The sequence below is a fragment of the Emys orbicularis genome, chromosome 10 (assembly GCF_028017835.1).
Source record: "Emys orbicularis isolate rEmyOrb1 chromosome 10, rEmyOrb1.hap1, whole genome shotgun sequence".
NCBI classification, from domain to species: Eukaryota; Metazoa; Chordata; order Testudines; family Emydidae; genus Emys; species Emys orbicularis.
The window spans coordinates 89,775,967-89,798,650 of record NC_088692.1 but is presented as its reverse complement, the minus strand read 5'-3'; the positions used below and the strand labels follow the sequence as shown (position 1 = coordinate 89,798,650).

Here is a 22,684-nt window from a genome sequence, read left to right as displayed (position 1 = left end):
GGCAGGGCCGGGCACGGACCGCTTCTGGGCAGGGCATCCCGGCAGCGCGCCAGGGACCGCCCGGGTCGGGGAATCGCAAGGGCCAGGCTGCCCCGGAGACCTGGGATAGAGTGTGTAATCCTGTGTGCGCGTGCAATAGAGAGTGTGCAATACAGTGCGTGTGCAACATAGTGTGTGTGTGTAATACCGTGTCTGTACGTGTGCCATACAGTGCGTGTGTGCAATAGAATGCATGCAATATAGTGTGTGCGCGTGCAATAGAGCGTGTGTGTACGTGTGCAATACAGTGCGTGTGCAATATCGTGTGCAATAGAAGGCATGCAACATAGTGTGTGCGCAATATAGTGCGTGCAACACCGTGTGTCTAGGTGTACAATACAGCGTGTTTGCACTACAGTCTGTGCACGCTCGGTCGGTAAAGCCCCGCAGGTGCCCCGTGCCGGGGCTGCTGCGGCAGCCAGGTGAGCGCGCCAGGTAGCGGTGGGGCTGCAGTCGCGTGGGCCGGGCGAGGAGGGGGCTGCGCCGGGCAGTGGGCGCTTCGTGCCCGCAGGGCGAGCTGCAGCCGCGGCGGGTCCTTCGCAGCTGGGGCGCGCTGCGAAATGCACCAAAGGGCAGGGGGCTCTTGGAGGCGCTACCGAGGCGCAGCGGCGAGTTAATTCATTAGCGTTAAGCTGGTGACTCTCCGGAGATCATTTCCCTACATTACGGGTAATCAGCCGGATTTAATTAGGCGGGTCCTTGCAACGCAACGGCGCCCTCCGATGGACGGAGAGCGGAAGCGGCTCTTCCGCAGCCCCCTCGGCCCGCAACGCAAAACCAGCTCCCGCTGCGCGGGCCCGAGCCGCATTTCTGCGGGTGCGGCTGGGAATGCGCCCTGGGCGCAGCTCGGCCTCTGGCCCTGCCCGGGCCTGGGGGCCTCGTAGCCTGTGCAGCGCACCGGATGAGTATTAATCCTGGGCATTACCCTGGCGCCTAGGGACAAACCAAGACTGGGCTCCTTTGTGCCAGGCGCTGCACAAACCCAGATGGGCCCTGGTCCAGGACAGGGGAGAATCCTGGCAGGTGAACAAGGGCAGGGCAGCAAAGACGTTAGTTGGGGGGAGGGTGTTAAAAAACCCACTAAAGGTGTTAGGAAAATATCCTAGGAGTGTGGGGCTGGAAAAGTCCTGCTGGGCCAGCGAATCTGCCACTGCTGGTGCATGCCTGTTCCTTGCCATTTATTTTCCGGTCCTTTGCATGAGTTCAGGGCCTGATCCAAAAGCCCATTGAAGTCAATGGGAGCCTTTCCACTGGTTTCAATGGACTCCGATCAGGCCCTTGCAGTTGACACGTACGCTGATGGGGAAACTATCACACAAGCAGGATGTCAGATATAACAGTACAAAAGTGACTTGTCCCCTCTGCTGCCCCCCGCCAGGCTTGCAGATGGGCTGGCAACTGGTCTAAAGTGCCCGGCATTTGTGGACATACAGGGCCTCATTGTTTTTCAAAAGCCTCAGCCCAACGTCTGATGATCGTGTTGTGCTCTAGCTGTGGGCCCACACGGCAGTGTTGACATCTGCCTTCCGGAGCTATGCGCACCGAAAGACAAGTAGATGTCCACATGCTGTCACTTGTAGCCATAATTAATCTTGGGCGCCAAACTGCAGGTGCAAATATTTGGTGCAAAATCACATCTGACATGCCAGAGGTCGGTGGGAAGCCCTTTGAAAATTCAGGCCCATTATGTTTGTCACCTGAGCTTTGTCTCAGTACGAAACGTCAGAAGACTCTATACATGTTTTTCTAACAAAAGGTCCTATGCTAGGTTCCTGTCATCTTGGAGGCACTTAGGGTCGAGACTCTCACGTAAGATAACATTTCATCAAGCGTTGCGTGTTTCCATTGTGCCCATTAGGATATCATCTGCCTGAATTGTGGTGTGTCTCAAATAAGGGAGACGTTCATGCAAATTCTACAGCGACAGGAGCAAAAAATGTGTTTTCAAATCTGTGAATGCCAATCCACATCCCGAATTTACCAGATTTATCCCAAGCCAGCTCTGTTCTGTGGTGTAGGCAATAATTGATTTATTATAATGACATTCACAAGTCAAATGATATCCTTTAAATGAAGTTCAACACCTGAGTTAGAGAACGTACAATCAAGCATCTCAGAAGTGTCAATAAGGATTCATTTCTCGTCATTTGATGTCAAGTCTGTGCATTGTTAAGAATCCCAATAGATTGTGGGTCTAGTCCTGAAGTTCTTACATAATTCTTCCTCGGGCAAAACTCTCACTAACAGCAGTGCGAGCGGCTTGAGTCAGAACTGCAGGATTGGGTCCCCAAGGGGAAGATTTAAAATGTGACATCGTCTGGTGGAACAATCAGTTCTTAATTGTCTCCAGATGAAGATGGAATGATCAGCACTCAGAAAATAGCAATATTACAATAGTAAGTCTATGCTGCAGCCCTGGTTCACCCTGGCAGATTTTGCTGAAGGAAACCTTTCCAGCGTGGGGTAGGGTACAAATTTAAATGTCCTCAGTTGCAGTCCCTGGGCCTTCTTTCAGTTGTTTGCAAGGCTGAGCAAAAGGGAAAGTTTTATTTTCAAATGAGATGTATTTATAAAGGTAGGAGAGGAGCCTGGCTTCCTTGTATCTAGGCTGCCTGGAGTGTCATCAGCTATCAATGGGATTTTCACAGGGCCATACCAGTTACAACAGCCCACCTCGCTTTAGAGTGTAACTTGCTAGATATTCCTGCTCGCTTACACAATGCTGGCTAGCTGCATTATCACTGTTTGTATTTGTTGTAAGGAGCTCAGAGCCATTAAGCACTAATAAGAATGTCAAAATCCCTTCAGATTTCAAACTGCACCTAGAAAAATGATCCTAGAGGTAAAGGGCAGATTGTTATCACATGCTGTACTAAGCGCCTGCTGAAACTGTATCCAGCATAAATACTTCGGAGTCAAGGAAGCTGCATTGATTTACACTGGTTTTGGATCTGGCCCGTACTGTCATATAATTTGTTAGAACAAACAATTATATAAAACTACTCAAGCAGTTGAAGGCCTACTGCTTTGTAAATGAATGAATCAGTGTTTTAGATGAGGTAAATGGCAGCATAGTTGTATTCTGGATCTGCAGTGTGTTCTGTCAGAAACAGTGGAAGAAGAAAATGGCTAGCAAGATTTGAGGTTTGCAGCTCCTAAAAGGCAGGTAGCTGAAGTCTGCAAAATGAATGCAATATTTCCTTAATGCACCCCTTGAACAGAACCATCTTCCAGGGACACAGGCCTTTCCCTTCCATTCTAATAATAGATCGGTGAAACTAATTGGAAAGGAAAAGTGCTGAAGACTTTTCCAGCATTAGAAATGGTTGTTTTTTATTTGTTGCCTATGGATACTTTTCTATCTAGACAGCTCTCATTAGAGCCGTGTGGAAGACGGAAGTTCTGTTTTGCAAAGGGTTTTGAGATTTCAGAACATGGCTCCGTTCTGAGTCATTGTGAAATTGTTTTGGGTCATTCAAAACATTTTTGTTTTGACAACATTATATCATTTTTGTTTTGACTTTTATTTTGTATTATACTTTATAATAATATAGAATATAATACAACATAAATGCCAAAATGAAAAGCCATTTCAAAATGAAAAATCAAAATGTTTCATTCCCAATATGTTAATGTGTCCTGTGATTAATTTCCTCCTCTCCCTCCCCCCCATTTTTCCCTAAACAAGTTCCGGTGAAATTGATCTGATTTGTGTTTTGATTTCAGCTGAACCATGTATTCCAGCAGACTATGGTCCCATCAAAGTTTCTCTGCCCAGCTCTAGCTATCCCACTCATCCCCAGAGTCTCTGAGCACCTGGTCTGTGCTAAAGAGACTAGTCAGAGGGATCTTTTCTTTCGCCGTCCGTGCCCTGTTCCTGGGTTACTGTGTGTTTAGAAATGATTGTTGTTGTTGTGGGGAGCTGGTTTGGTCTTTCAATCTGGTGGCAGTGAGTTGTGGTCATTCTAATCAGCTCCAGACTGAGCCCGCAGTCTGGACAGCTCCATCTCCAGGGCAGCTCTTTCGTCCTAGGATTCAGTGTTGTTGAGTTTTTGACCATTGATGAAACATCAACGAAAGGTTCTGGATCTCCAGCTGCAGTGGAGGATCCTTTAGCACAGATCAATCGGTGCCCTTTGTGCTCCTCTGATCGAGGGTCCACTTTGCACCCATTGGTGCCAGCTGCCAATCACCCCAAGGGCAGCCAGAGATCACTGGGGTGCAGGGACACCAGCCTCCACCAGGAGCTGTGGCATAGAAGCCAGTCCAGTAAGGCCATATCACCCAGGGATTATAATATATGGGGATATACCTATCTCATAGAGCTGGAAGGGACCCTGAAAGGTCATTGAGTTCAGCCCCCTCCTTCACTAGCAGGACCAAGTACTGATTTTTGCCCCAGATCCCTAAGTGGCCCCCTCAAGGATTGAACTCACAACCCTGGGTTTAACAGGCCAATGCTCAAACCACTGAGCTATCCCTCCCCCCAAGGCAGATCCGCTTGGAGCCAGGGCTGCTGGGCTTATGGCTGCTTTGTGCAGGGGAAGTGGTCCAAGGCCCTGAATGAGGCTTAGGCCCACTGGAGAAACCTGCAGAAAAGTAGATTCAGTTCCTTCAATTAACCTCACTTGATGTCATGTTCATGATTCCTGAGTGATATAGGAGACAGCACATGGGCTAAACAGATGGGGGTATTTAGGGTCGCTGTAGGGCTATTTATGGTTTATGGTCTGAGTTCACCAGTGTGCTAAAGAGCAGTTGAAGGGATGAGTTCCGCTTTCGAGGATTGTCTGTGCATCACTGTATGTGAGCAGGGCAACAGAAAGGAATCTGGGCCTTGTCCTTTGGGCAGTGCTGGCCTGGCTGCACGGTCCTGGTCCGACACGGATTGCGGGGTGTGCACCTCCCAATAACACCATTTGTTTGTAGCCAGCAGTTGTCTCCACATCTGTTACCTGAGCGCGTGTGGCGTGGAGTCAAGGGGTGGGGCAGGGCAAAACCTTTGACTTGACATTCAGATCCAAGGTTTCGTGAATGAGCGCTGTCTTCCTGGAGCCATTTTCCCATCGGTGAAACTTGTGCCAGACATGGCGTGGGTGGTTCGCCCTATCAGGACGGCTGTGGGAATTTGAGGAAGCTTTGCATTGTGTATTGTAAATGTTGAGTTGAGTTGGTCAGTTGGTTGAAATCACATGGGACTTGTTCTGGTTTCCTAATTGGCTGGATCGACTGCATGTGGTTAGGATTGCAGAAGCTCTCGGGGGAGAGGCTGTCTTCCTGCTCTCCCATTTCTGATCCTCTTCATTCTCTCACACAGCCCAGCCAAGTCCTCCATCCTCAGCACCACCAGGAAAGGGGCATTCAGTGAGCGGAGATAAAAAGCCACCGTGGTGGGGTTCTCTCTGCAGGCCCCAGGGCAGCACGTAGACAGGTTGCATGAGATGTCAAAAGAGGGTCAGGCAGAGTATTGCTGAGACGCGGGGCAAACGTCCTGCTCATGTCCCCATTATCCATCGCCGTGGTGTGATGGCGCTGCTGGGGGACTGGAGGCACTGTGCTGCAGCAGATCCCAACCGTGGTGGCTTCATCCCGGGGCACTAACATGCTGGCGTTTGCTTTATGCCATGTTGGGCATGCATGGCTTCAATAACTCCCCCGGGCCAGGGGAAGCTGCAGGCAGCCATGTCCCTGTGCGTGACAGCCTGTGCTCTAGGGACCTGGCCGTGTAGGGAGTCACTGCTGTCCACACTGAGGATGTAGCTGGGATGTGTGCTGTGTGACCCCCAACCGCTGCAGCCGCTTTAGCGGGCCCGTCCATCGCAGGTTCTCCTCCAGGGACCGAGGGTCCCTTCCCTGAAGCAAGAGCTGGGGGCCCCACAGAATTTCGCTCTGCACTGGCTGCTGGAGCTGGATAAGCAGTGCCTAGCCATCCAGCCTGCACACGACACCTGCAGAGTTTGTGTGCTGCGATGGGGTGTACCAGGCCAGAAGGGGTTAACAAGAACCTGTGGGCTCAATCAGTCCCGCCCTGCTACACCTGCAAGAGGTGTCAGGCCTGGAGGGAGGAGTTCAAGGGGCTGAACCCAGCTCAGGTGGGGCTGGTCAGGCAAGAGAGCAGCCCTGGTTCTCACTCCGGGAGAGAAGCCTGGCGGGAGGCAGGGAGCTGAGATGACCTGCTGGCAGACCCCTGGAGGAAGCTGGGCCTGCCCCAAGAGAGATGGGGAGGAAAGCTGGAGGGGGTGAGTCTGCCCAGGGTTCTCCACACTGGTGGAGGGGCCTGTGGGGATGCCCTGCCAGGGACTAGAGAGAACTGGCCTGCAGCAGAACCAGCTGGGTGGCAGGACATGCTAAGACGCTCTCCAGGGAGCCTGGGGTAAAGGTTTAGAGCAGTGGTTCTCAACCAGGGGTACGTCTTCCGGGGGTACGTCAACTCAGCTAGAGATTTGCCACTTTTACAACAGGATCCAGAAAAAGCACTAGCGAAGTCAGTACAAACTAAACTTTCATCCAGACAATGGCTTGTTTATACCTCTCTAGGTGCTATACACTGACATGTAAGTACAATATTTCAATTCCAGTTGATTTATTTTATAGCTATATGGTAAAAATGAGAGAGTCAGCTATTTTTCAGTAACAGTGTGGCTGGGACACGTTTGTATTTTTATCTCTGATTTTGTAAGCCAGTAGTTTTAAATGAGGTGAAACTTGGGGGTACGCAGGACCAGTCTGCTTCCTGAAAGGGGTGCAGTGGTCTGGGAAGGTCGAGAGCCGCTGGCTTAGAGCACGTCTGATACGCTGCGTGCCCAGGAAGAGGCCGAGGCAAAGGTTGGAGACAGGGCCAGGTAGCAGGTGATCTAGAGGAACAGCAAGGGGGGTAATAAGCAGGTGAGGCCTGACAACAAAGGGTCTCTGGACTGGAACCCAGGAGAGAGGAAGGGCCAGGGTCCCCCACCAGGCAGCGGGGAAGGTGGAACGGAACCCCCCTGACCGGGGTAAGGGCTGTTGAAACCCCCTCCAATACTGGGATAAGGACTAGCCAGTCCAGAGTCTGACCAAAGGCCCCAGGTGAGATGGCCGGCAGGTTGTTGGTTGGACTATTGGCTTGCTCTGGAGGGGGTGAGAGACCACTGCAGGTCAGAGCAGCTGTCAGCAGGGGCTGCAAAAGGAGGGGAACCAGCTACCTCATGCCTCGCCATGAGGGGTGAATCAGGCCCCTTCAGTCCAGCAGCCCTGAGCAATGTCCCCAGGCCCACCTGTTTCTGCAATATGACCCAGGGAAAGACGCAAGAGCAGCATTGATGAGACCCTTGGACCTAGACTTACCTGGTGGGAAGATCATGTGCTTCGTGCTGTTCATAATTCTGTGCGGTGACAGTCTCACCTCTGGCATGATCCCCAACTGCTGAGCGCGTGGCTTTGGCACTCCTTCGGGGCAGTTTTGGTACGCAACGTACATGGGACGGGACACAGGTTAACACAGCAGGGGACGGACTCAGCAGAACCCCAGCGCAGCGGCAGACCAGGGTCTGGCCATATAAGCTGGCCGGGGTGGGCACATGCTGCTGCTCTGTGGGACTGAGAGGAGGAAATGGTACATCTACATGCTGCTTTAAATGCTCTAAAATACCCTGATCCTGTTCATCTGCAATCCCTCTCTGAGAGGTCTGTACCCCGGGTTTTTTTAAAGTCCTCCTCCTGATAATACAAGTTATGCTTAGCCAATCAAAGGGCCCCATAGCTGTGGGTGAGACAAATTACAACTAGGCAACAGAACTGAAAGTTTGATGAAAGAACATCTAGTGCTCACAGTGACCGGTCCAACCCATAGACTAAAAAATTCTTCCCCAAATTTGTCACGTCAGTCCAAATAATGAGGAAATTTGAGGAAATCAGTCTTCTTGCTGGCTCTCTGTGCACAGGAAAAGAATCTAAAGTCGTATAATTTATTCTCTCAGTGGTAATCGTAACACAACAGAGAGAGACAATAACGTATGAGGCAAAGCTACGTTTCAAGCCGAAAGCTAGATTTATTGCCATTTACAGCCATCACCTTGAATCCAAAACCACACTGCTGGCAGTGGGATCTAGAGCAAATGAATGTGTTGTATTTATGAACTGTGCAGTGCAGGGTTCGCTAAATATCCTAATTTACCACAAGCAACCAGGGGCACATTTTTCAAAACATTGACATAAGAAAGGATTCAAATGTGCCTTGATCAATACAGTTCCTTGTTGTACATCATCAGAAATGCAAATCACATTTTAATTAAAATAGTTTCTTGCACAGTTTTCCCCTGTCTGTCACATGCAGCTCCAAGGATATTTGTTCATCGCACAATCAATATTAGACACTCAAATACCGCTGAGCCCTCAATCAAGTGCAAATTTTACCAGATTCCTGATATTTTCCCAGCCAATCTTATGGGCCAAATTCTCTGCAGGTGGAAATAGGCACAATTCTGCTGCAGTCAATGGACCCGCACCCACTTAGAGCTGCTGGGAATTTGGCCTTGTATTTCTGGCATACAAGTAACAGCTACCATTAAGCAGTTAAGATTTTTTTTTTTATTATTTTCTCTGTTGCTATTAACTTGGGGTAAAAATCCATTATGTGAAATCCTCAAAATCAGTGGCAAAACTCTCCGTGACTTCAGCAGGGCCCGAATTTCACCTCTTGTGTCTTTTTTACTTTTGATACTGGGAAAACTTAGAGCATGGACTTGGCCCTGCTCAGGCCCAGCTTGTTCCGTCCGCCCTGTCTCTGCCGCACCAGTGGGTCAGATTCTGCTCTCCCAGTTGTGCAAAGCCCATTGGCCATTTCTTTGTTCACACACACAACTATTGGCCTCTCATGCTGGCGCTGAGAGAGAGCTGTGGTCGGAGCACAGGCCTGGTGTCAGGAACACAACGGTTCCAATCTCAGCTCTGACACAGGGATGACTAGGTGGGTTTTGTGACGGGTTCCCCCCAGGGTGCCACTTGGAACTGGGGAACCACTGAGCCCACCTGACCCACCAGCCTGGGCTCCCTTTCACACTGTGCTGCTGTGACAAGTTGCCAAGCTCTCCAAGCCTGCTCTTTCACCAGCGCACACACAGGTCGGGACAAACCCAGCTGCAGCTTCACACAGATGCTGAGATCAGCTCTGCATGGGAAGGCTCAACTAAGGAACTGCCCCGTTACTCAAGTTCACACACCCCTCTAGAGGGTAAACCCCAAATGATACCGTCTTGCACTGCACAGGGAACTGTACAGCGTAAGCTCATGAAGTTCATCCCCTCCCTCCATGTGGAGGAAGATGTGCAACAGCTCTCTGCCCCCCCGTCACGAGTTGTGATTTCCGCACACTGGGTTTAGACCAAGCAAAAACAAGTTTATTAACTACAAATGATAGATTTTAAGTGATTATAAGGGATAGCAAACCGATCAAAGCAGATTACCTTAGTAAATAAACAAAACCACAAACTGATCTTAACACACGAGATAGGTAGGATATGAATTAGCAAATTCTCACCCTGTGTGATAAACAGGCTGGCAGATTCTTAAGGCACAAGCTGCCTTGGCTTTCCCAGGTTTTCATAGACAGGCTAAAAATCCCTGTAGCCTGGGACCATCACTTCCCACAGTTCAGTCCATGCCCCTCAGGTGTTTCCATGTGTGTTGTTGCAGGGAGAGTGAGGTCCCCCCATGATGTCATTGCCCCGCTTTTATATCTTCTTCCCATTTGCTGGGAAGCTCTTTTGCTGTGACCTGGGTCAAACAGTTCCCATTGTGTAGGGCTATCTCTGAGAGGTTTCTATTGTACACAGTTCCTGGGGTAATCCTTGTGCTTGTGTGTATTTCCTCAATGAGCCATTAACATTGTTTGGCCTTTTTACTGTCGTGCCTGAAAGGCTGCTTGTGGGTGTGTTCAACCTCGCAACATGTTTCAGTAACACATACATAGCCAAACTTCATAACTTCCCATACGACGATAGCACATACAATCCAATGAGATATTACTGTCTTGCGGATTAAGATTTTTAGAATGATACATGATGAGGCGCACTTTGTACAAAACACATCCTAATTACATGACGGGGTGAATATTGGAGTGCCAGGGTGTCACAGGTTTGAACAAGTCTCTTAATCTTCCTGTTTCATGGCTACAGCGAGGAGAATGGGGACTTTTTCCAGAGCACCTCAGTGACAAGTGACATTAGTAACTGTACAGATTCCTTTGGCTAGTCACCAAGGTGCTTCTGAAAATGTTACCACCTATTCAAAACATTCATTAAGTCTACATCCCTGGAGTTTCAAAACGATCCACACCCCCTCCCAGGAGTGCAGGGAGGATTAATTAGTTATTTTGTACAGTTATTACTGTGCCAGCTCACACTGAAGTTTAGGGAAGATGGAATAAAGCTGCTAAAGTGACTAGGTGACCAACCAACCAGACTGCTCCTGGCTGCATGGCCAAAACCCTCCTCCAAAAGATTAAGGCAAAGTTTTTCACAATTGCATGACTAATGCTAGGTTCCAAAATCCAGAGCTAGACCCCCAACTGAGTGGCCTGATTTAAAAAAAATGGGGAGTATTTGATTTGTTGGGGTTTTGTGATTTCTTTTTTAAACAAAATTATAATCAACATTTTAATCAAAATAATTGACATCATTATCAAAATGTTTATTGAAATGTGTCATTTACTGAAGACTGGATTTTCAGAAAACCTTGGTTTCTGATAAACAAAAGATGTTTTTGATTTTTAAAAAGTAATAAAAATTGCAAAAAATGAACTATTTTTGAATAAATCAACAGGTTCGGGGGATTTGTTTTCAAAAATTAAAATGTGATGGTAAAAGGCTGTTGTGTAATTAAGACAACCTTTTGTTCAGATAATTTCCATCGCCTCTCCTGAGCCTGCAGCTGTTCCCAGAGACTTTAGATACCCAGCTTTGGAAACCTTGGCCTAAGCCGCCCTAACATGCTGGATATCCTGTAGAAATGTAAAAGCTTTTAATTTAAAACTTTTTCTAGGCTCCCACATCATTAGCCAAGACGGCTGAAATAGGGGGAGCATGTCAGAAACTCAGCTTCCAGCCAGTCAGTGTTAGAAACCTGAATTCATCCAGAGGCAATCGGAATTTTGAACGTATTAAGCCTTTCACGTACGAAGTCACAGACTTCCCTGTTTGGTTTTGAGACATGACCCTCATGTCAGTCCTTCCATTTTTTCAAACGCTCTCATCTGACCGATCTCTAAAGCCTGCTGCCAGAGACCCAGATTGGAATAAGAAAGATACTGTCCCTGACTAGCACAGCCACGTCAACCCCAGGACATCCTGTGCTGTACCACTCAGCGGCACATCCCGGGCTTGCAGATTCCTTGTAAAGAGGCTGAGATGCTGCAGCAATCAGAACATTAATATGTAAATCTTTTACTGAGCTATGCATGTCAAATATTGCCAGGCTTCGGGACGTCCTAGAAGAGTAATACGTTTCTTCCAGTGACTGTTTTCATGAAGAATAAGGACCCTGTATATTAACACACTTCATTTTCAAACCCCCAATAAGGTGGAATTGTGTATTATTTGGGGCCTTCCCTTTCTGTCTAGCTCCCAGCAGTCGTCTGAGTGCAATGTTACCTGCTCACCTGAGCTTGGCTAGGTTTCCACGCTGACATTCACATTTACCACATAAAGAAGAGACACGGGGGATCAGCTTTTCCATTCCATTGCTCCAGAGGCAACTAAGCACATCATCACTGCGTCTCCCAGGGAGCAGAAACCATCCCACAAGCACTCCTCTCATCTTCATTCCAGCCCTAACCTGACAGTAGAAAGCGCTGCCAGACTCCCAGTGCATTCGAAATCAGCACAATAATTAGAGCAAGGTAGGAGAATTCAAATGAAAGAACTCAGAACTGGGAATCAATGCGGGAGAGAGAGAGAGAAATTGATCAACATTAAAACAAAACTAAATATTGTGTTACTACACAAAGCAAAGGAAACAATTAGGATGAAATTCACGCCTGCACAGCGGGGTTAGCTCCAGAGTTGGGCAATAGTTAAGTCCCAGCAGGTCTATGCACCCCTTATGCACCCAAAGGCTGAAGCAGAACATAAGTGGTGCAAAGATCTAGTACAAGCTCTCTGCAGAAAGCTCTGGAGGGGGGACTGGAGCAGGGAGGGGCTTGCTAACAGGTCACCAGTTTGAATCCGGCCCCAGGTCAGTACTGACTACAAGTTGCTACCATCTGCTGTTGTGTAATGAGCCCATGTCCCGTTCCCAGTGAACATACGTCCAGACTACAAACAAAACCACATTGCAACTGGCACTCTTGCTGGCGGTGCTCCGAGGGAAGCCTCAGACAGACTAGGCTGTGAAAGTGGCTACGCTGCCTATAGGAAATTAGTAGCTGCTAAAAATGAAATGGGAACAGGATGCAGGTCCAGCAAAGATGATTCCGCACCTTGCAGAGCAGACCCCTCTGGCTCTGTGTTTTCTCCACTCACAGGAGAGTGTTTGTATTCTGCATTTATGTGCACATGCACAAGGAATATTACTTTATGGCCTAAAGCTGAGGACAAACCTTTTTGCCTTGGGATTTTCTATTCTTTTCTGTAGGCAAATGAAGGGTATGGGTCATTCATCCACTTATGTCTGAATGACAGGCCCTGTCTTCTGCAATACAAATGATATTTAGGTCAATGAAGTTAAAAGCTTTATTGCTAGCTGTTGATTTTTAGGCTCATCCATCCAAAGCAGGAAAATGCTGCTGTCTTGCCCTTTATGTCAGCTCCGATAACCATCAGCTCCTTGAACAGCCATCCACACACCTACCCGCCAGGACAAATGGAAGGCAAATTGGGTCTCGGGTTAGGAACTCTCGCCAATTCCAGAAGGCAAACGTGGGAAGCACTCACAAATAAGTGAATGTTGGGAGGCTCGGATAGTGCATAAAAGGCCCTAGGTAATGACAGGACAAAACCACTTCACGTCCTAAAGGAAAGGGGACGGATCACTGCTTGTGTCTTGGCATGGTTTCTAGTGACCATCTTCTGTCAGCGTTGAGGTCTGCTGGAGGTCCGACGACTGAATTTCTTTAGCATTTCCTAGCCATCATATCCAGGGTTTAACTGGAGGAAAGCGGTGGGCGGGGGAGAAAAGCAATGATATTCTACCAAGCCCCACCCACTGGAGCTGCCAAAGTCTCATGTATTCTGCTGGGCTCCACTGCCTGCTCTCTCTCCCAGCAACTTCCCAGCAGTGTTGAACGGGAGGGTAGATGAGGGGGAGCCCTGCTGCCCCCCACCAGGGAGCCCTCAGGATGGGTGACTGGTCACCCAACCACACCTGAGCCCTCTCGAGGTCTGCTCCACCCCCACCCCTCCCTGTAAGCCATGGTGGCAGCACCTTGGAGTGAAAGGCATCTCAAGGGATCCACATGGTCACTTCATTCTCACTCATCCTCGGCCTCCAGCACCGGTGCAGCTCCCTGCCAGCCCGGATGGACCAGGCTGACGGCCGTCCGGGCACCACAGGGATTACTAGGGATGCTTTGACACAACCTGATTTAGAATCTTCCAAAGGATCTTCTCAGCTGAGCAATCCGCAGGCACCCGAGTTGTCTCAGCTCCCCAGAGCCCCGTTCAGCTTCTGTCACCCACCAGGAGCTCTTACAAAGGACGGTAGTACTTGGTTTACATGCAGAATGCATTGCAGGTTGTGAGGCACCCAGATGCTGTGGGAACAGCCATGTAAGTACCGTGGAGAAACAAAGGAGCGAGAGTCTGAGTAGGAGCAGTGGACTTGGGACCCTGGGGTGAAATTCACCCCATGCAGAAGCCAGCACAAATGTGTGCACCACTTCTAGCCTAGCTAAGTTCTGTTTTGAGGGCGTCAGTGGTGCACAGGACTTGTGCTGGTCTCTGCATGGGGTGGAATGGGACAACTTGCCTGAGTCAGAGGGGCTGCAGGATGGGCTCTAGATATGTGGGCAAACCCTCTCCAGAGGTCGGTCAGTGGAAGCCTGTCGCCAGGACCTGGACAGAAAACACCTGAATGTGCTAAATGGGAAAGTGCTGCAGGATCCTGCTAAAAAGAACGGGGGAGGGGAACGACTAGGAGCTTTTAGTTGAGCACGCTGTACAGCCACACGGCTGTAACGAAGAAAGGGAGAAGGGTGCTGGGCGAAACTGCTGGAGTAATAGAATATAAATCAGACTGCGAGCAAGGCTATATTTAGATATGAAGTTCTTTTTAGACCTCCCCTGGAATGCTTAACCCTCGCTGCAGGGCAAACTCTCCTTGGGGAAGTGCAAGGTGGAGGATCAGGAAGGTTTGGGTCTCAGAGAACTGGAGCAAAAACCAGCTTAAATAACGTTGTGGTTAGTTTAAAATACAAGCGCCACTAAAAGTCAAAGGTGAAGGTTGCCTCCACGCTTAGCTCATGCTGCTGTGCCTTTCACACCTGGGCTGGACTGAAAAAGCCCAAATGTCACAACCCTTGGGCACCGAAACACTCTTTCAAATTGTTGTTTTTACAGTATCAATACTTAGTGGAGATGGGCCCAGGCCACGAGGTTGGAATAGAGACCGGGTCTGAATCCAGACTCGCCCCGCCCCGTTCACAGGCATTGAGTCCCATGTTCAGATCCTTATTCTGAAGCTTTAGGCTGGGGTTTTCCGAGCAGCCTAAGGGGAAAGGCACTCTGTTCGATGGGAGTTAGGCACGGCAGCTAACTCTCATAGGTAAGCTGTGAGACTCCCAGCTCGAGACACAAGTGTGTAGAGTGCATGTTGCAGTGCTTACCAGAATGGGCTCTCTGCCGCCAGCTCCAGTCTGCCCCACAAACAGCCCCGATGTGCCCGGGGATGGGACTGTTCCGCTCCACGAGGAACACGGCGTGGGGAGCTCGTGCGGGGTGCTGGCGAGCCCAGCTCCCCAGGAGAGCCCTGCAGCTCCCCACACAGATCGGTCTGCCTCAGGGCAGGGCTGGTGGATCCCCCACTATCCCAATCCACTGGCCATTGCCCCACGGGGCCGGGATGCAGGTGAAGGGGCTGCGATTATGTCTGCCCGGTGGTCTGCTCCCTTACCCAAGAGCCACCCTGTACCTGGCTACCCAGTCAGAACAGGTGCAGAGGGTTTAACCATGAAGCAGTCGGTCTATGTGTGTGACGTGTACGTTATAGATGTGTGTGGATATAAATGATATGTGTATACACGTGTGGGGGAGGCAGTGATGCCCAGTGGACGAAGCACTGGGCTGGGCCTCAGGAGATCTGGGTTCTGTTCCCAGCAGACCTGCTGGTTGACTTCACTGCTCTGTGCTTCTGTTCCCTTGGCTGTGAGAGGAGGGTGGTGATACCGACCTCCTTCATAGAGCGCGTGACGATGTGCTGATGAACAGTGCTAGGGGTTGGCATTGTTACTGGCTGTTAATAGCACGGCCTGTTTCTGCAGTGCACTGGATCCAGTTTAGTTCTGTACCAGTGGGCGAATAGCTATGTAGAAAGGCTTTACAAGTATCTTGGATCATAAGGGCATGCTGAAGCCACTCCAGTCTGCTGGGTTCCTAATACCCAGGGAGGGACATCAGACGCATCGGGATGAAATTCTTGTGGACATAGTTCCTGCCCACTGATGGCTCAGCCAATCTCCTTCGTTAATCCAGAGTCATTTGTCAATGATGGGGAAGCGGAAATAGCTTCTAGGCAGACGCTTTGCTAGTGTCTACACTTGTCTCAGTAAAAACAGCCAAACTTGGGGTTGCGGCTGGTCAGAAATCAGCAAATGCAACAAATGAAGCTCCCGGAGCTGAGAACGCACCTGTTGCCGCGTCCGTTTTTATAGCTAAGCTGCGAACCCCAGTGCGACGGGGTATGCGTGTGTCCCTGGCTGTACCCCCGAGAGACTCCAGCCCCTGGGCTGGGCTGAGAGGAGAATCCCAGGCCTTAGAGACTGCTCCAGGTGCTAGGCCTGGAGAGAGGTGCTTGCAGTGCTGGGCTGTTCAGGCCTGTCTGCACTGCAGCTGGGGCAAGCCTCCCAGTCTGGGGAGACAAGACTTGTTAGTGGGGACCACTGCAGTGTGCTAACAATAGCTGTGTGGACATTGTGGCTCCAGTGGAGGCCTGGGCTGGCCTCCTGAGCTCAGAGCTCAGAGCCAGGGGTTGAGTGGGCTTCAGACCCACCATGCCCACACTGGTGGGCTTAATGCGCTCGCGGGAGCAGAACTAGCACAAGTCGGTTTCCCGGGCTGGGCTGCTCACTCCCAGCTGCAGTGTAGACATCCCCGTAGGCTGCTAGGAACCGGAGCTGACCACTGTGCCCCTAACCAGGGGTACCAGATAAGATGCAAGGGGCCCTGTGAGGTGAGGGAAGGACACGGAAGAAATGTTTTGGTTCTTAGCCCGAGAGACTCCAGAACCAAACCCAGAGTGGCGAAGCCAGGCAGTTGGCTCCCTTTCCTATACAGGAAGGTACACAAGTCCCCAGACAGTATAAATACAATGAGGCCCACTTTATTCTCACTGGGACCAGGTGAAAGGCAACTGCCCTGGCTTGTTATATTTTCCCTCTGGGTGAGGCTGCAGGAACCTGGGACTGACACCTCTTTTCTTTTGGGCTGTGACCCCAAGGTAGGTGGGTCCCATGACACTACTGCTGGCTGCAGGGGTAACGGAGGGACATTCTGTGGCCTGTGAGATCGACGATGCCGTGATCCTGCCAATGCAGGCAGACACTTGTGCCTCTCCAGTGCCACTTGTGCGGCTCTGACTGTAGCGTCGGGGCTCAGGTGGCTCTTCCTGGTGCCATCCCTAGCGCCAAGCGAGGTCAGAGGCTGTGATGTGTGGGAGCCTCAGCCCACGGAGTTAGTCTGCTCCTTTCAGACATAATGCCAGAGTGCTGAGTTTGATGTGTGAGTGTGATACCAGAGAGGGATCCTCATTCACTAAGAGAAAAGGTGGTGGGAGTTTTATTATTCAAACATGAAATAATTTCCTTCTTTCACATGCCCCGTGCTTCCCGAGTTCTGTCTGGGAATAAATCCGTCAGAGAGGTACAGTGACCCCCAGGTGTACGTTCCAGCAACTCCCGGAATTAGATTTTAATTGAATATGAACTGACTTTCACTGCTTCTATCAGGAACAGAATCCTCTGCTCTAGTCACATGAGTGACTTCAGCCGACTGCCTGCCTGACATGGGAAGGTTTAGCCCCCATGTCTTCAAACCTGACATTGGAATGCAAGGTACAATTACAGAGAGGATTTAAACTGCAGGTCACTAATCCAGCTGGCTGGAGAAGTGAAACAAAACCCCCAAAGGTCCAACTATCCGAACTGGCCAAAAGACAGATACTGCATGCAGAGTTCCCTACAGAAAAGTGCATTGCACACAAAGACGCTTTTGATCCTGGCCCTGGCCCGTGTCCCACTGTCCCTGAGCTGGCGAGGACTCGGGGCTAAAATCAGTGATAGGAAAGATGGTGGAATGTAGATCCTCGTATGCTCATGTCAACCCCCTTGGGCCTGCTCCCCCCGTTGTAGCCATGTGAAGGGGAAGCTAAGTGCCTGTGACTTGCACTCACACTGTCTTCTGGCTCCTGACAAGGATCCCAGCTACTTTATCTTTCACCTTCTTAAATCCTCACGCTTCAGGGCATAAATCAAGCTCTAAGAAATGAAACTGATTAAGGCAGATACTTCCCTGCAGGTAGGTCACCCAAAATTACCTCCTGCTGAGTTTATTGCTCTTTCCTCTGAAGCAGTCGGTGCTGGCCAGTGTCAGAGACGGGAGACTGGGCTAGCTGGAGCCCTGCTGGGACCTGCTCTGGCAATTCCTACGTTCTTCCTGTTCCTCGGGGTGTAACTGGGACCCATTGGTAGAGTGGAGGTAGGCAACTCTACGGGGTTCCAACTTCCACCTCCTTGCACGTCCCGTCTGAATGTGCGCTACAGGAGAGGCAGCTTCTGGTGCTGCTCCAGCCCGTGAGCAGTGATGGGAGTCGAGCTCAAAGCCGTTCTAGTTCCCGGGGTGGAAGGCTGGTTGCTGCGATGTGGGGCTTTGCTGGGCAGGGGGTGTACAGTGCGGGGTCCCAGGGCTCAGCGGGAATACAGGGGATCACTGGGGAACACAAAGTTGGACTGTGACCTGAACTGACCAACGCAGGGAGGTTCGCTGGTTCAGCACAACGGGCTAGAGCAGGGAATGTTACGGTAGCAGCCTTCAGCTTTGACACTGCATGTTTGAGCCTTCAGTGGGACTCTCCAGATTTTTGGGCTCCTTAATTTTTACCTGTAGGTTTTATGGTGTGTGTTTATCTTGAGGACACAGTAGGTGATGCCTCCCTTCCTCAAGTCAAGGCTGAACAAATGCCCCAGCTCCTAATCGCTGGGCCATTCAGCCTCTCAAAAGAAAACATTTAGGTACGTGTATGGCCCTCATCACCCCCGGATCTGAGCAACTCCCAAACTGATATAAAGAACAACCAAAAGCTCGCTGTCTTCTCCACCTGTACAAGTAGCTTGAAAGGCAGCAATGCATTCCTTCCGCCTCTCCCTCCAGCTGCCCCATGCGAGCCAACGGTCAGAAGAGCTTGCCGCAGGAAAGCGAAGTCAAAGAAATACTCGCATGTCGTTCTGAGTACAGTGTTCTCTTGTGGCTCTGGGTTCCACCATCCAGGCCCCGCTCTTGTGAAAGGTTTCACGCCCAGACTCTCAGACCTTCCCTCACTGCCTGACAGGTTCGTTGCTCCAGTGGAGTGGAGCTGCCATGGGAAGTCCTGGTTGCAGAGGGAGAGACGATCTCTCCGGTAGCTCAAGCCATTCCCATGGTGGGCGTTGACTAGCAGAACAGAGGCCTCTTTGCTCAGTGGGGAGCGACGGCAGAGAGCAGAGCACCTGGCTGTTGGGTTTGTGGAGACCAGTGTTGCGAAGCAGAGAGGCTGCTGAAGTTTGTACCAGTTGGAGACTTTTAAGATGCCTTGGCTTCATGCACAGATATATGAGTTACAGTGCTGGAGCCCAGAGATCACAAATGCATGAATCACGGGGGCCAGATCTGTGCCTGATGGGGTGAAGTGTTCAGACTTCTGGCCAGCTCTGGGTAACGATGGGCATTGTTTGCAGCCATGGCTATTTGAGCATCCAGAAGCATCGAGGCGCCCAGAGGGGCACTGAGGCTGTGAACTGACTTTAGCATCATTAAAAATTCAGTCACTATCAGCAAGAATGCTGAGCCTGTGAACTCCGGTCCCCCGGGCAAATACTTACACAGGCAGTTATGTTCCTAGCCCATAGTACACCCCTCTCAAGTGTCCCGCATTGTGCAGGACATCCTGCATCTGGCCTGTAAAGTAGTCCTATGGTCCCAAATTGCCATTGGGAAATCCTGCTGCAGCCGCTGGACGCACCCATGCCCGACAGCAGTGGTAGATCCCACCTTCTCCCACTCTGCATGCACCGCACGCCACCCCACATCCTTCCAGGACAGCGTGCAGCTGACAAAACGCTCCATGGGGCTGCCGGGGACCAGGCTGGGCTGCAGGGGTGGGTACCTAGGACAGGCCCCATGGGGAGAGGGTGTAGACTGGGGGTCTCTGACACAAGGACGAAGGGGGTCTTGGGGAGAAGGGAGGGACACAACACAATAACAGTGAGCATTAGAGTAAATGGACTTTTTATTTTGTTGTAAATAGCAACTTTCTACATAAAGTGTGGTGCTGTGCACAGTATGCTGGTTTGGTTTCAGTATCAGAAGTTCCAGGTGGTTTGTTTGTTTAATAAAACAGTGTGTTCACTACAGAAAAAACGATGTTCCTCAGGGTCCCTCATTTCCGAGGCCAGGGGGTCAGAGCTAGACTGTAGGACTTAAATTCCCATGTCAGTTTCAGCTGGGGAAGTTAATGTTCTCTTCTGTCTTAAACAGCTAGGTCCTGTTCTGTGTGCTGTGAAACAGCCACCTTGCCCTTCCCCGGAAATAACCGCATTTCACTGCGGGAGGAAGTGATCCCCATGTACAGCCTGTAAAACAGGGCCGGTTCCATTGAGAGATGAGAAAAGAAAACCTCCATTTACATCTGGATGCTGCGAAAAGGCTCATTTCCATAGCTTTCAAAGCCTTCCTTTCTGTAGTTACATTTACAGTGTAATTATGTTGGAAGCTTAATTAAGTTCCCAGTACGGTAAAACGTATCAGCCTTAAATCAAAGGCGCTGGAGTGGTGCTGGGCCCAGTTCACTCACGCTCTCCCAGGCTTGTCACAAGCAATGTAGCAAACGCCACAGCCAGGCCCCTGAGGGGCGGAAGCACCCACAGATACAGAGCTCTGGCCTTGTGTCATTGATCTGTAATTATTGGTGGGCGACTGCCCTAGCTGAAGCCTGTGTGAAAAGATCTAAGTCACGACCAGATCCTCCAGAAGAACAAGCCGGATGGTGGCCTTGAGCCTCCAGCTGAAAAGAGTGCGACCAGCCCTGAGGAGGGGAGAACTCCCCTGCTCAAAGCTCGGGGGTAACCCGGCCGCTTGAAAGCTTTCATCCGGAACTTTTTAATTGTAACGATAAATGGCCTGGTTTCAAAAACAACTATTCATGGGGGGGGGGGGGGGGGGGGGAATCATTTTTTCAGACTTTCCTCAAAAAACTAAAAAATTTGGATTTTGAAACTGAATTCTTTTCTGTTTTTGTTATTTCCTGCTTTTAAGCAGCAAAATGGAAACCGGAATAAATGGAGAGAAGGGGGAGCCAATAAACAATCGGGGGGCTTGTTTTTATTGAAAAATCAGACATTTTGATTTTTTAATAAAACATACTTGCCATTTTTGACCAGCTCTAAGTCCCAGATTCACATCAGCCTTTTGTTTCAGCAAACTGTGAGAGCTGGGTTGCTGCAAATCTTTTTAAAAACAGTGTTCCCTTGGTAGCCCTGGAGCAGGATGAGAATTGCTCTCAAATGAGAGCTGTCATTGTTGGTACAACATAAGAGCCCGTTGAGTTAGAATCACCCTGGAAGAAATGGGTTAAATTACAGGAAAAAAGAATTTGCAGAATCTCAAACTTCACAAGCTCTGCACAAGCGTATTAAAAAAGGAAACATAATGGAGATGGAGAAACAAATGTGTGTGTAAATAGCTCTGTAGTTTGATAAACAAACAGGTTCTGTATCGGAGACTCTTCGTCATCAGTAATAGCATCTTCAGGGGGGAAGAAAAATAAGTCAGTGCGAAGAAAAGACAGTTTCTTAATTCTGCCGCGGTATGGATTTGTTCCTGAGTAAAGCAGCTGCCATGTTCTGCAGGAAAATCAGTTGTGGCAGTCTTGCAGCGCTGCATCCATGCCCCACGGAGGTTTGAGTTTAGACTCCCTGGCAGAGCAGCGAGATGTTTTGCATGCATAAAGTGAGAACAATACCCCCTTCCTAACAGTGCAGCATGCCAGAGCTGGCAGCCATGCTGCCCACAGTGCTGAACACCATGGCATGGTGGAGGGAGGGAGTTCCTGAGGGAAAGAGGGTGACTTTGTTTCTCTTGCAGCAAGATGGAAGGATGAATCTTGTCCATGGGATCAGCAGTGGAAAGGGACTCAGGCAGACATCTCAGGAGGAAAATCTTCGTGAGATGATGGGAATAACCCTGCGTTAGGTGGTGAAATCAGCACAAAACCGCTGGCATTTTCAGAAAAGTTCTGGAGATGTCACTGAATACGTGCGAACTCTGAGGGGGAAAAAATTCTCCTTTCCGTGACCGGAACAAAACACTGAAAAGTTCTAGAGGCTTTGAATTCTAGAACCCCCAGAGTTCTGGGTTTGAATTCTAGAACCCCCAGAGTTCTGGGTTTTAGGTTCAGGCTGCGGCCACCTCTTCCCCACGCCATTGTGTACCCTTCCCTGTGCTGGGCACTGTAGCTAACGCACTAGAGTGGGTTTATGGCACACATTCCTATTTCACTAGTGGGGGAGAGCGTCAGGACTAAGCTCTCTTGCAGATCTAGTTAGAAAACTGCAGCAGTCCGAGAAGGGTGACAGATTCCCACCTCTGAAAGGACCATGTGTTGGAGCATGTGAAGAGCCTGCACCACGTGGAGTGACGTACAGGAGTTCACTCGGGGTCAGGAAGAAGTAGAGCAGATGCTGTTGGTATCCAGTGATGTGCCAGTTACTGAGACAGGGTGGCCAGCCAAGCCGGTCTTGTTCTAGAGGATAGGCATTACGTCAGGCTTTCTCACAGGCCTGTATAAACCAGCCATAGCAGACGGTTTGTGCAATTCACTCATGTCTCTCTGCATCTGCCTGGAGCTGCAGATCAAAGCCACCTGCAAACTCCGGATAGCACAGCACTCTGCTCCCGGCCTGTGCACAAGCCCCCCCTCCCCCCGCCATTGCACTGGACTCCTTCATTTCTGAGTTGAATGAAGAGACCTGTCCTAATCTACAAGGGCCAGGACTGGAGATGTCAGAGGCTGCCTCTCTATCCACAGTGGCCCACTAAGACAAGTGCTGTCTGCGGGCCCGCTGCAGCTAGCCAAGCCCAGACTAAGGTTCTTGGACATGGGGGCCCAGCGTTTCCAGCAGTGGGACCTGGCTTTGGGAGTGCTGTGGAGAGGAGACCAGACTGAGGCCGCACCTGTCCCAAGTCCAGGTTTAACTGAAAACCTCTCCTCT

The 22,684-nt window shown here is 50.1% G+C and overlaps 1 protein-coding gene across 1 annotated transcript in view; it reads left to right on the top strand.

The window, feature by feature from the left end:
- Nucleotides 1-22,684, top strand: part of RASGRF1 (Ras protein specific guanine nucleotide releasing factor 1) — an 89,755-nt gene that overhangs the window by 397 nt on the left and 66,674 nt on the right. The gene's annotated exons all lie outside the window — the stretch shown is intronic.